Raw genomic sequence first — 10,846 nt, 5'->3', positions numbered from 1 at the left:
CCCCACTTGGGGGACTGAGCAGTTTCCCTTTAGGAGATGAAAACTTGCCATGTCTTTCATCCATAAGAAATTATTAAGACTCTTCCCCCTTGTGTCTAAAGATTTTATTGCAACATATTTCAGTAAGAACTGCAAAACCTCTCTCATTAGAACCCCCGAGTACTGTCCTGTCCTGGAAATGCTAGCAGTACCAAAGGGGCCTGGAAAGGGGGGAGGAGGCGAAGTTAAGAGGTAGCAACTAAGAAAGAAGAAGGAAAACTACACTAACAGCGTCTTTGATTTCACGGGAAAAAAGAGTGCTGCTGGCTGCCCAAGGGGCCATAGTTTACTCTTGTTACTGTGCAAAAATAAAGCATGATGGCTTGATGAAAACAGAAGGCTGCCTTAACTCGCCTTATCAATGATATGGGGCTGGCTGGATCCAGCACATCACCCTGGACTGCCGCTTGTATTGCCATCAGGGAGCGGAGAGACTTGCATGGTCTGGAGACCCCGGCAACGCATCCCACCCGCAGCCCATGGCCAGAGAGGAAGGTGTCCAGGGCTGCCTCTGCGTGGAGGGTGGAGGAGAAGAGGTCGCTGCTGGCTTCTGGCCTTGGGGACCCAGGCCTCTCCCTCGCGGGGGTGCGTGCGCCCGCAGTGTGTAAAGTGGCACACATACAGAGGCAAGGGTGCGCACGCGCACGGACACACATTACACACATACATACACTCACACACAAACACACGCAGTCCAACCCCGGCTCGCGCGGCAGAGCGTCACGCGGAGCTGGGAGGGGAAAGAGAAGGGAGGTGGGGCTCGGGGATCCGGGAGAGGAGAGCAGGAACAGGCGCTGCTGCTGCTGCTGCTGGGCTGCGGGGACTGCTGCTGGGGCGAGCTAGGGGCAGCCCCAGCCAGAGGCGGAGGAGGAGGAGGACGACGACGACGAAGAGGGGAAGGAAGATGGTGGAGCTGGAGGCAACAGCGGCCAGAGGGAAGGCTCGTGCCCAGGCAGGCTGCCCACCCTGTCATTACCCCCGCGCCGCCTGCTAACGTGGGCCCCGCCAGACCCCAGCTGTCAGGCTACAAGGTACTGGTGGAGAGAGGGAGGGAGGTGGGGAGTGAGTGGGGAGGGATGACCATCCAACCTCCGACGGATGCCTCTCCTGCAGCCAGGGAAGGGATGAGGAGTGTAGATGGTCCGGAGAGGAGGGTGGAGGTTTATTGAATAACAGTAATGATGCTGATGGTGGTGATTAGCATAATGCATTCCTTGTCGTCGTCGTCCCCCCCCCCCGCCTCCATCCCCAAATGAAGGGAACAAGGGGGATGCCTTAGACTGTCTGTCCAGTGGTGAGATACACGCTAAGACAGGAGAACAGGAAGGGAGTTTAAAGGATAAGTGTACAGCTGGATCTCTGAGGAGGTGCACGCTGAGAAATCAGGGCTTTTGCAGGAGCAGGAGGGCCTGGAGACAGGAACAGCGGTAGCAGGACACTGAGTGGAGAGTGTGTGTGTGTGTGTGTGTGTGTGTGTGTGTGTGTGTGTGTGTGTCTTACAAGAGGGAGGAGGGTCTCCATCGTAGGATGACATTTTCAGAAGCCCCTAGAAGGATCTCTCCTCAGTTGAAGATTCAGGAGAAAGAGTGATGGAAAGCGACTAGACCGTGGTTTGTGCTGTGTGCGCTTGGTGGATGAAGGGACTTGGGGAAGGGGAGAACACAGTAAGGTTTGTAGAACATTCTGTGTGTGTGTGTGTGTGTGTGTGTGTGTGTGTGTGTGTGTGTGTGCGCGCGCGCCCTCGCGTGAGCGAGGGGCGCGTGTGGTTAAATCTCTAATCCTCAAGAGCTGCACGGTCAGACACAGGGGTCTTGTTAGCGCCCGGCTTGCTGTCAACAGCCTCATTAACAACAGGCTAGACTGTGGGACATTGTTGTGGGAGATTTTCGCCCTGAAACTGTATGATTTCTGATAGTGCCTCTGTGTTTTGGAATCGGTGAGTGGATTTTCTCCCTGCTCCGACCTCCTTATGTTGGAATGTAGGAGAGGAAGTAAAGATGTAGCGCTTGAGCACATGGCCCTGTAATAGGATGATGGTCACACCTTCTGGAAGTGCTGGTTGTCCCTGCTCAGCCTGCTTCTGTACGTAGCACCATGCAGGTGGCAGGCACTTCTTTTTGCCTAGTTTCTGCATTGGTCCAAGTCTCCTCCCTGACGATGCAGCTCCTATTGTTTGTCTCTTTTCTGACCAGTAGAAAGAAAACCTTTACCATGTCTGCCCTACTGTCTCCTCTCCCCTTAACTCCCCAGCCCCCAATCCCTTAAATGTCAAGGACTATATCTCCTCCTACTACCAATGTAGTAACTCCAACGTTTGTTAAAGTACTGAGAACCACCGATAAGTGCTATTTTCTTTTAGTTTTTTTTTTCTAAATAGCATTTGTTTGGGAGAAGAGTTACCCCCCCAAAAAAAGAGAAAAAAATGATGCATTAGTATTTTCATGAATATTTAAGAAATTGATAATCTTCTTTCTTAGCACCAGTGAAATAAGCTTTCCTAGTTTTCACTAATGGGTTCTGTATTGAAGTCTCTCAGGGACCGGAGGGATAGAAGTGTGTTTGCTGAAAAGTCATCTGCCCTTTTACCTTGTGCTTTGCTGTTGTGGGGAGTTTCAAGTCTGGACATAGCCAGCTGAATCAAAGCCAAGGGTCATAGAGATGGACAAACAAAAGCGTTATTGTTGGGTTGATTCTGCATAATAGGAGTAAGCCTCCACCGGGATTGGTGTGAAACATATATATAGCTTATGTGTGAGAAACTACACACACACATGCGCACACACACACACAAAACTATGTCTATAAATAATGATATGACTGTAGTTAAGAGCAACCAGGCATGTACAATTTAATTTGAATCCTTGGTACACATGTCTTTCTGTTGAGAGAGAAAGAAGTATTTATCTTGATGCTAAACACCTTGGTATTTCTTTGTCAACACATTGTATGGCTAGCTTAGCCTGCTCAGAAATATTCTAGTCACAATATTTTAAATTCTACTGCATTGCTGTTAGAATCCAAACTGGCTGCCTTGTCTTATTCCCCCTTTTAAGACCATAGCTATTAAACCTACACAAATAAATATGAAACACATTGTTATCACAGGGTTCACAGGTTTTTCTTTTACAAGAAAAAATTGTATTTTTATTGTTGTTATATTGCAGTTTATACTTAATAAGAATCAGAGCCACTTAAACCTTTCTTTTACTGTATATAGCAATTGTTAAATGTATTTTGTTCGTTAATAATAATATAAGGATCAGGCTTTCTTGAAAAAGTCAATATGAATCATAATTTTATTATTGTTTTGTTTTTGAACCTTTAAAATTTCAATTTGTGGTTGTCTTAACTCTTTGAAGAGTTGGGGATAAATTTGGAGGAAAAAACATGTTTATAGATTTGGGTACTTAATCTCTTGTGATTTGTGTAGAATCTCTTTCTGAGAAGTAGTTGCTGAATTTTGAGGTCTTTCAGAGGGTTTTCTTACCTATTCTATGTTGGAAAAAAGATTTTTTAAAACAAATTCTCTATATTTGGAAGTAAACAAAAATGCCCAGTAAAATTCAAGCTTGTTCAATAAATAAAAGCAGCATATTTTCCAAGAAAGTTTATATTCCTCTTGACTTATACAGGGATAACCTGACTTTGGCTAAAGGAATTGGTAACTATATGATTGAATGTCATTTATAACATAAATATGATTAAGTTTAATAAAATATATATAAAATGTTTAGAGATGAATAGATTTTCTTAAAATTGCATAAGGTATGGTTAATGATACAACCTGAATTTTATAATTCATTGTAGTAAGTTGTAATAGCTCTCGTGGTAGCCTGCAGCAACCCATTTGTTTTGCATGGGTGCATTTCCTTCACTTAAAAATATCATCAATGCTATTTTCACTATTATTTAGCTTTTAAAAATGACTCTTTAGAATACTTGCAAGAGAAAAATATTTGCTGATTGAGCTGGTTGTATAGAAAAATGTCAACATCTATTTTATTTTTACTTTTATTCTACAGTAAATATTCATGATGTTATGTGGAAATAAAAGCAAATGATTTTATGCTGGAAAAGTAAAAGTGAACTCCATTTTCACAGTAGTTTAAGTGATTTTTTGAAACAGCTGTCATATAATGTTATGGAACACAGTCAACCCTTACTTTATCAACTTCATGGAGAGAGAAAGGTATTTAGTTTAAAAACTGATCAAGCCAGAGGCTTCTTCAGTGTCTAAAATATTCTATGAATTTATTCTCATGTGGAACTTCAACTTCAGTAAAACTGAATGAAAACAATAAAGCAAAAGGAGGAGATCTTTTCTTGTATAACAGGAACACGTGTGATATAGCTATCAAAGTATTCTTTTACATTAAAGCGTAAGGTTGATTTTTCAGTGAGCTGAGCCTAGTCAATATATCCAAGCTAGAAAGAAAAACTACTTAGACATCTCCTTCCTATTTATAAATTGGACATTGAATTTCAATGTGTTCCATTGTCTTTACCAGAGAATTGCTGTTAGATGCTGAATGATGAAAATAATTTTTCCCCATTTCACGTCACTTATTAATGTCATTTAAAGATTAGGAAGGAAAAAGCACATCTTATATAGATCTTCAGCATTGACTTTCATGAGATAATTGTTTGTGGTTTGACACTGGAGAGATAGAGTGATGTGTGTGATAGTATGGGAGCTGGGATGTTGGAGCTGAATTAATGGGCCTGGTAAATTCAATGGCATTATTATATTGAACTAGATGTCATTATGACAATATGCCTTCCCCCCTACCCTTCAACCATATTATTATATGCATTTGGTTAAGGACTGCCCAGAACAAATGCTAATGTTATTTGGTAACAATATGGAAAGCTTCCAATGAACACTATGTGTTAGATAGGAAACCCTGACAAATGGTCTTTGCTTACCAGTGGTGATGCATCAATCAAGAATTTCCCAGTCTTCAGAGCAAAAATTCAAATATAAAGGATGAGATTAAGGTACCTTTGTACCTTAATTCCTGAGAACTATTATTCCCAAAGAGGACATAATGTCTAGGCATGATGGCAAATTAATTTTTAGACATAACCTACAAAATATGTAGGCATGATGGTGAATTCATTTATAAAAAACAAGGGAAGTATTGCTAAATTTCTTTGCACCTGAGAGTTCATTAAACCATTAATATTACTTGCAATTTATTTTTCATTTTTAAAAATGCTATACCTTAGATACAAGATTTTGTATCTTTCCTTGGAATTTAAGAATTATTTAAGGGGCAGCTAGGTCTCGCAGTGGATAGAGCATCGGCCCTGAAGTCAGGAGGACCTCAGTTCAAATCCGGCCTCAGACCAAACACTTGACACTTACTAGCTGTGTGACCCTGGGCAAGTCACTTAACCCCAATTGCCTAAAAAAAAAGCAAAAAAAAAAAAGAATTATTTAAGTCTTTTTGTGTAATAAAAATTTGGTGTTTATAATATTGCTGTGAAAACATAGTATTGATAGATGATTTTCACAGAAATGTAATCATTTATTTGTCCTATTTTGTCAATTTTTTCACAATCATGGGAACATTCTGTCTTCATCAGAAGGTATACCTCACTTTATGAAAAGAAGTATGCAACTGGCATTTTTGTAAACTGAATCAAAATTTAAAATGCACCAGAAGTTGCTCTTTAAAGCTGTATCCAATCTTTTTGTAACAAGTATAAATTCCTCCTAATTTATTTGTTTGCTAAATTTAGACTTTTAAATTTTATTTCCTTGAAGGGGAACACATCAGTATTGCATTCTTTTCCTTGGGAAGGATGCTTAAAGGTAAGAGTCTAAATGAAGCCAATATAAGTTTTTTGATTATCCCTGATTGTTTGGCATATTTGGGTATGTAATGGTATGTGATTTTTGCCTGTTAAATCACATTAAGCCTGAGTGAGAATTTTCTTTTTGAGTATGAATTTCTTTTCCCCTTCTATGGGTTAATTTGAGAGTATGAAAGAAAGTGGGAAGTGGTATAGAATGAATGAATGAAACCACCAGTTGACTTTCTTCCAGGAATCATTCTGAGTATATATTTTAATTCTAGTAGTTTCATTTTAAGTTTGTGAAGTTACTGTGTTTTTGTCTCTTTCCCTACAAGATTATCACTAGTCTGGTCAGCCTCCTGGGAAAATTATTTTTCCTCTTCTCCCTCCTCCCTGTCTTCAAAACTCTCCCTCAAAATACCTAAGAGTTCTGATGCATCTTTGAAATTTCAAGGATCTGTGATTTTGTTCATGTGGCTGCTTTTTCCACCGACTCTGATGAAAGCTCCTCTATAACTCTGTAAGTGGTCTTCTGAGAGTTGCTGTGACTAAGGAATTTCTCACCCTGCAGCCAAGATGGTGGTAAGCCTCTCAGAGGTTAGGTAGGAAGGGCTTCAGACTATAGGCACATAACCCATCACTAGATGTGTTGTCTCCATTTAACAGTGGTTTAAAAAAAAAAGTTGTTTCATTTGATTTTGTTTTGTTTTCTTGGTTTAGACTCAAAACCTTTCCACCTTGGTTGGACTGAACAAAACTTATTCTCCACTAACATAGCTTTTGAGAAGCCATGGTCACTCCCATTCCATTGGAGTAGAGCTTAGTGGAAAAGAGCACTGATATTGCACTCTTTTCATCTGAATATCAACCTGATGTCCTTATTTCTTCTTTACGACTTGTGAGATTGAAGGAAATCAATATTCCAAGTGATATATTTGTTTCCACCACGCAAAAATAGTTCTTACCTCCTGTTAAGCTTCTTGCTTTCCCAACTACTTAAAGATTGCAGATTATTTTCCAAACAAACACCTTGGGAATATTGTAATAGGCAAGTTAGAATTTATTCCATTGATGGAATTTTCCCATAGTGTCACATAGTGTGAAAAGTCTAGCTATTTCTGCCATCCAGTATAATTACCTGTTTGTTTGGTTTTTTTGGTCTCTCTTGAGGTGAAAAAACAAAAAATAAAAACTTAACTTCTTTTTAGAAGGAGTTAAATGCCCCTCTTATAGAAGGTATAAGCATTTCACCTCCAGGATCAAATATAAAATCATCTTTCGGCATTCAGAATCCTTCACAACCTAATGCCCTCCTACCCTTTCCAACTGACATACGTCTACAAAATCTATGACCCAGTGATACTGGTCTCCTTACTGTTCCTCACACAAAACACTGCCTCTCTAGACTCTAGGTGTTTTCATTGGCTGTTTCCCATCCCATCACCTTCTTCATCTCTACCTGCTGTATTCCCCTGGCTTCCTTCAAATTCCAGCTAAAATCTCATATTCTATGAGAAGCCTTTGCTGATCCCCCTTAATGCTAATGTCCTCTATCTATTGATTATCTTCAATTTATCCTGTCTATATCTTATTCGTATGAATTAATGAATTAATTGTATGAATGCTGTTTCCCCCATTAGACTTGTGAGGACCTTGAGGTGAGCTACTGTCTTTTGCCTCTCTTTTTATCCCCAGAGTTTATCACAGTGCCTGGCATGTAGTAGGTTCATAATTAATGCTTATTGACTCATTGACTGCCTAGTAAAGTCAGTCATAACTGCCACCATTTAAACACACCTAGTACTATGAATGGGCCTAACAATAGAGGAGACTCAATGGAAAATTTATCCAGAACAGCAAAACAGTTCCAGCCCAGAACTGAAATATGAATTGTGTAAGTGCTTGTGTTCTATACATAATAAAAAAAAACACAGTAATTCTGGGTTTTAGATCTAGGACTTGAGAAGAGTATTTTCCTTCTCTACCTATCCCATCATGTCTCTCCTGAAGTGTTTTGGAAGCCTCTGTGTTTTAGGATTGCCTAGTATTTAGTTGCAGTAGAAGGGATTTGAAAGAGGCTCAAGGAAGAACTTCCTGATTGGTGTACCTTAGAACAAGTTACTGGTCAAAATGGGCTACTCAAAGGAGATAAGAGTAAGCAAGACATCCAGTTGCATGGAGTTTTGCTTAAGAACTTGGGAAGTAGTGGATACTGGCTGGAATCAGGAGGACCTGAGTTCAAATCTAGCCTCAGACACTTACTAGCAGTATGACCCCAGGCAAGTCGCTTAACCTTGATTGCCTAGAAAAAACAAAGCAAAACAAAAAAAACAAACAAACAAGGGAAGTGATATATAGATGCCCTTTCTGTCTTTCACACTTTTGAAGATGCATTTAAAAGATTACATGGTGCTACTTTATTTTCCTGTGTAAAATGATTCTGTGTGCATATTTCTACCATTGAAATTTTGTATTTGTATATCATTTCCTGAAGAACTTTGGGCTTTTTTGGCATAACTATCTTAGGCCTTCAGACCCCAATGTATGGGGAGATTGCAAATGCTAAGCTAGTAAGGTGATGAATTATATAAATGTGTATTGGACAGGGTAGATTTGAGATGCAGAATGAGATGTTAACATTTTTGGATGTGGCCAAAGTAGGAATTTGTTTTGTCTGACTATACATATTTGCCACAATAGTTTGTTTCCCCCCACCCCGGGGGGGGGGGAGAGGTGGGACAAAGAGAAAATAAACGCATTAATGGAAAAAAGAATAGCATTGTACTATTTCAAAGAAGGTTTTTGGTTTTGTTTTCTGATGGGGTTAATTAGTCCAGTAGATCAGAAAGATACAGACATTATGATATATTGGGATTTCAGCAAGGCATTTGATAAAAATCTCTCATACCTTAATGGAAAAGGTGGAGAGATGCAGGGGGATGATAGTATAATGAGATGTATTTGTAGCTTGCAACTGGTGTTTGATTGATGAATAGCCTCGTGTCACGCTTAGGGGCTCTGTCCTTAGTCCCATCTTGCTCAACATTTTTATCAATGACTTGGACGGATACAATTATGCAGATGATATGATGCTGAAAGGGATTGATAATATATGTTGGGGGAACAGAACAAGGAGCCAAAGAGATCTTGACAGCAGGAATGATGAACTAAATCTAAGGAGATAAAATGTAGAATTTGATTTGTATGTTTGTTTCCCCCTTCAGCTTATGAGCTCCTTGAGGGCAGGGAATCTCTTTTGCTTCTTTTTTGTTCCCCGGTGCTTAGCACAATGCCTGCCACATAGTAGGAACTTAATAAATGTGTACTGATTGATTGATTATTGCAATTTGAAGGAGATAAACACACTTAGATTAAAAAATTCAGTGGTATGAGTACACTATGAGTGAAACATGTTTACAGTATATTTGTGTGAAAAAAATATTTAGGGGTTTAAGTTTACTGTAAACTCAGAATTAGTCACTAGTGTACTGTGACTTCCTAAAAAACTCATGCATAATTAGAGTGCATTACTTACAGTATGAGGGCAGCCAGGTGGCACAATGAATAAGGTGCCAGGCCTAAAGTCAGGAAGACTTATCTTTGTGAATTTAAATCTAGCCTCAGACACTTTAACCCTGGGCAAGTCGCTTAACCCTGTTTGCCTCAGTTTCCTCATCTGTAAAATGAACTAGAGAAGGAAATGACAAACCAAGAAAACACCAGATGAGAGCCCTGAAGAGTCAGACACAACTGAAATGACTCAACAGCAACAACAACAACAACTTAGGGTATGGTATCTAAAATTAGGGAGAGTCCCTTGTGTCAGTTAGTATAGCATTGCTTATGGTTCTGAGAACAACATTTTAATAGAGCTGGAGTGTCCAGGGTCAGGATAGGGAGCGGACTTTAAATGATGTGATATAAAGAATGGTTGAAGGAACTGGAAATATTTAATCTGGAAAAGAGAAGACAAAGAAGGGACGCGATTGTCACCTTCAGATATCTGAAAAGCCATTCCTTGTAGCCCCTGATAGCCAAATGAGACCAAATGGATAAAAGTTAGTAGAAGGCCAATTTGGCTCAATATAATAAAGAACTTTTTTTTTTAACAATTAGAAATGAATGAAAATGGTATTTAAAATGATCCCAATTATGTTTTGTTTAAAGTATGAAAATGGGACAGTTTGTCTTATGCTATAGTGAGTTCTTCAGCCCTGAAAGTGTTCCTGAATAGATATTGAACACAGCCTCAAGTGAATATTGTCAAGGTGTTTCAAAGGAGATTTCCATTCTCAAGCAAGATGTTAGTCAAGATTATCTATAAGGTCACTTCCAAGTATAGGATTCAAGGAGCCATGTACAGAAGCAACAATGAAAAGGTAGTTGAAAAAAGAGAAGTGGATGGAGAAGGTGAAAAGCAGACTTGCTGACTTCCTTTGTGCAGTTTTAAGAAGGGAAGAACATAGGTGACTATTAATTGGAGAAAGAGGAATATCTAACTGGAATAGTACAACAATGCAGAGACATTTGGTGCAGAATCAGGAAGACCTTTTATTGCCCAGTTATTTTTCAGTTGTGTCTGACTCTTTTTGACCCCATTTGGAGTTTTCTTGGCAGAGATACTTGAGTGGCTTGCCATTTCCTTCTCCAGCTCATTTTACACATGAGGAAACTGAGGCAAATAGGGTTAAGTGACTTGCCCAGGGTCACACAGCAAGTAAGTTTCTGATGCCAGATTTAAACTCACAAAGATAAGTCTTCCTGACTGCAGACCTGGCACTCTATACCACCTAGCTGCCCCCAAGAAGACCTGAAGAGCTTAATACCCTTTAAGGGCATCTACTATACAATAATTGGAGTTTGTAAAGATGACTGACTCATCAAAACAGGTTGAATTCTGTTCAAAATACTGCTAATTAAGGTAGGAAGGTTTATTTTATAAGTATTTTAATAAAGATAGTTAAAATCCCCAAACCTAAATTCTTGGAGGATTAGCACTCAGCTA

The 10,846-nt window shown here is 39.6% G+C and overlaps 1 long non-coding RNA gene across 1 annotated transcript in view; it reads left to right on the top strand.

The window, feature by feature from the left end:
• The first annotated feature begins 804 nt into the window (after nucleotides 1–804).
• LOC144456840 (uncharacterized) overlaps nucleotides 805–10,846 on the top strand; it is a 44,104-nt gene continuing 34,062 nt past the window's right edge. Inside the window, exon 1 of the long non-coding RNA XR_013486009.1 lies at nucleotides 805–1,070. This is a non-coding gene — a long non-coding RNA (uncharacterized LOC144456840). The remainder of the gene's footprint in view (nucleotides 1,071–10,846) is intronic.

The sequence above is a fragment of the Phascolarctos cinereus genome, unplaced genomic scaffold, assembly GCF_003287225.1.
Source record: "Phascolarctos cinereus isolate Bilbo 61053 unplaced genomic scaffold, phaCin_HiC Scaffold_4;HRSCAF=312, whole genome shotgun sequence".
Classification (NCBI taxonomy): Eukaryota; Metazoa; Chordata; class Mammalia; order Diprotodontia; family Phascolarctidae; genus Phascolarctos; species Phascolarctos cinereus.
This window is presented reverse-complemented; position numbering and strand designations above follow the sequence as displayed.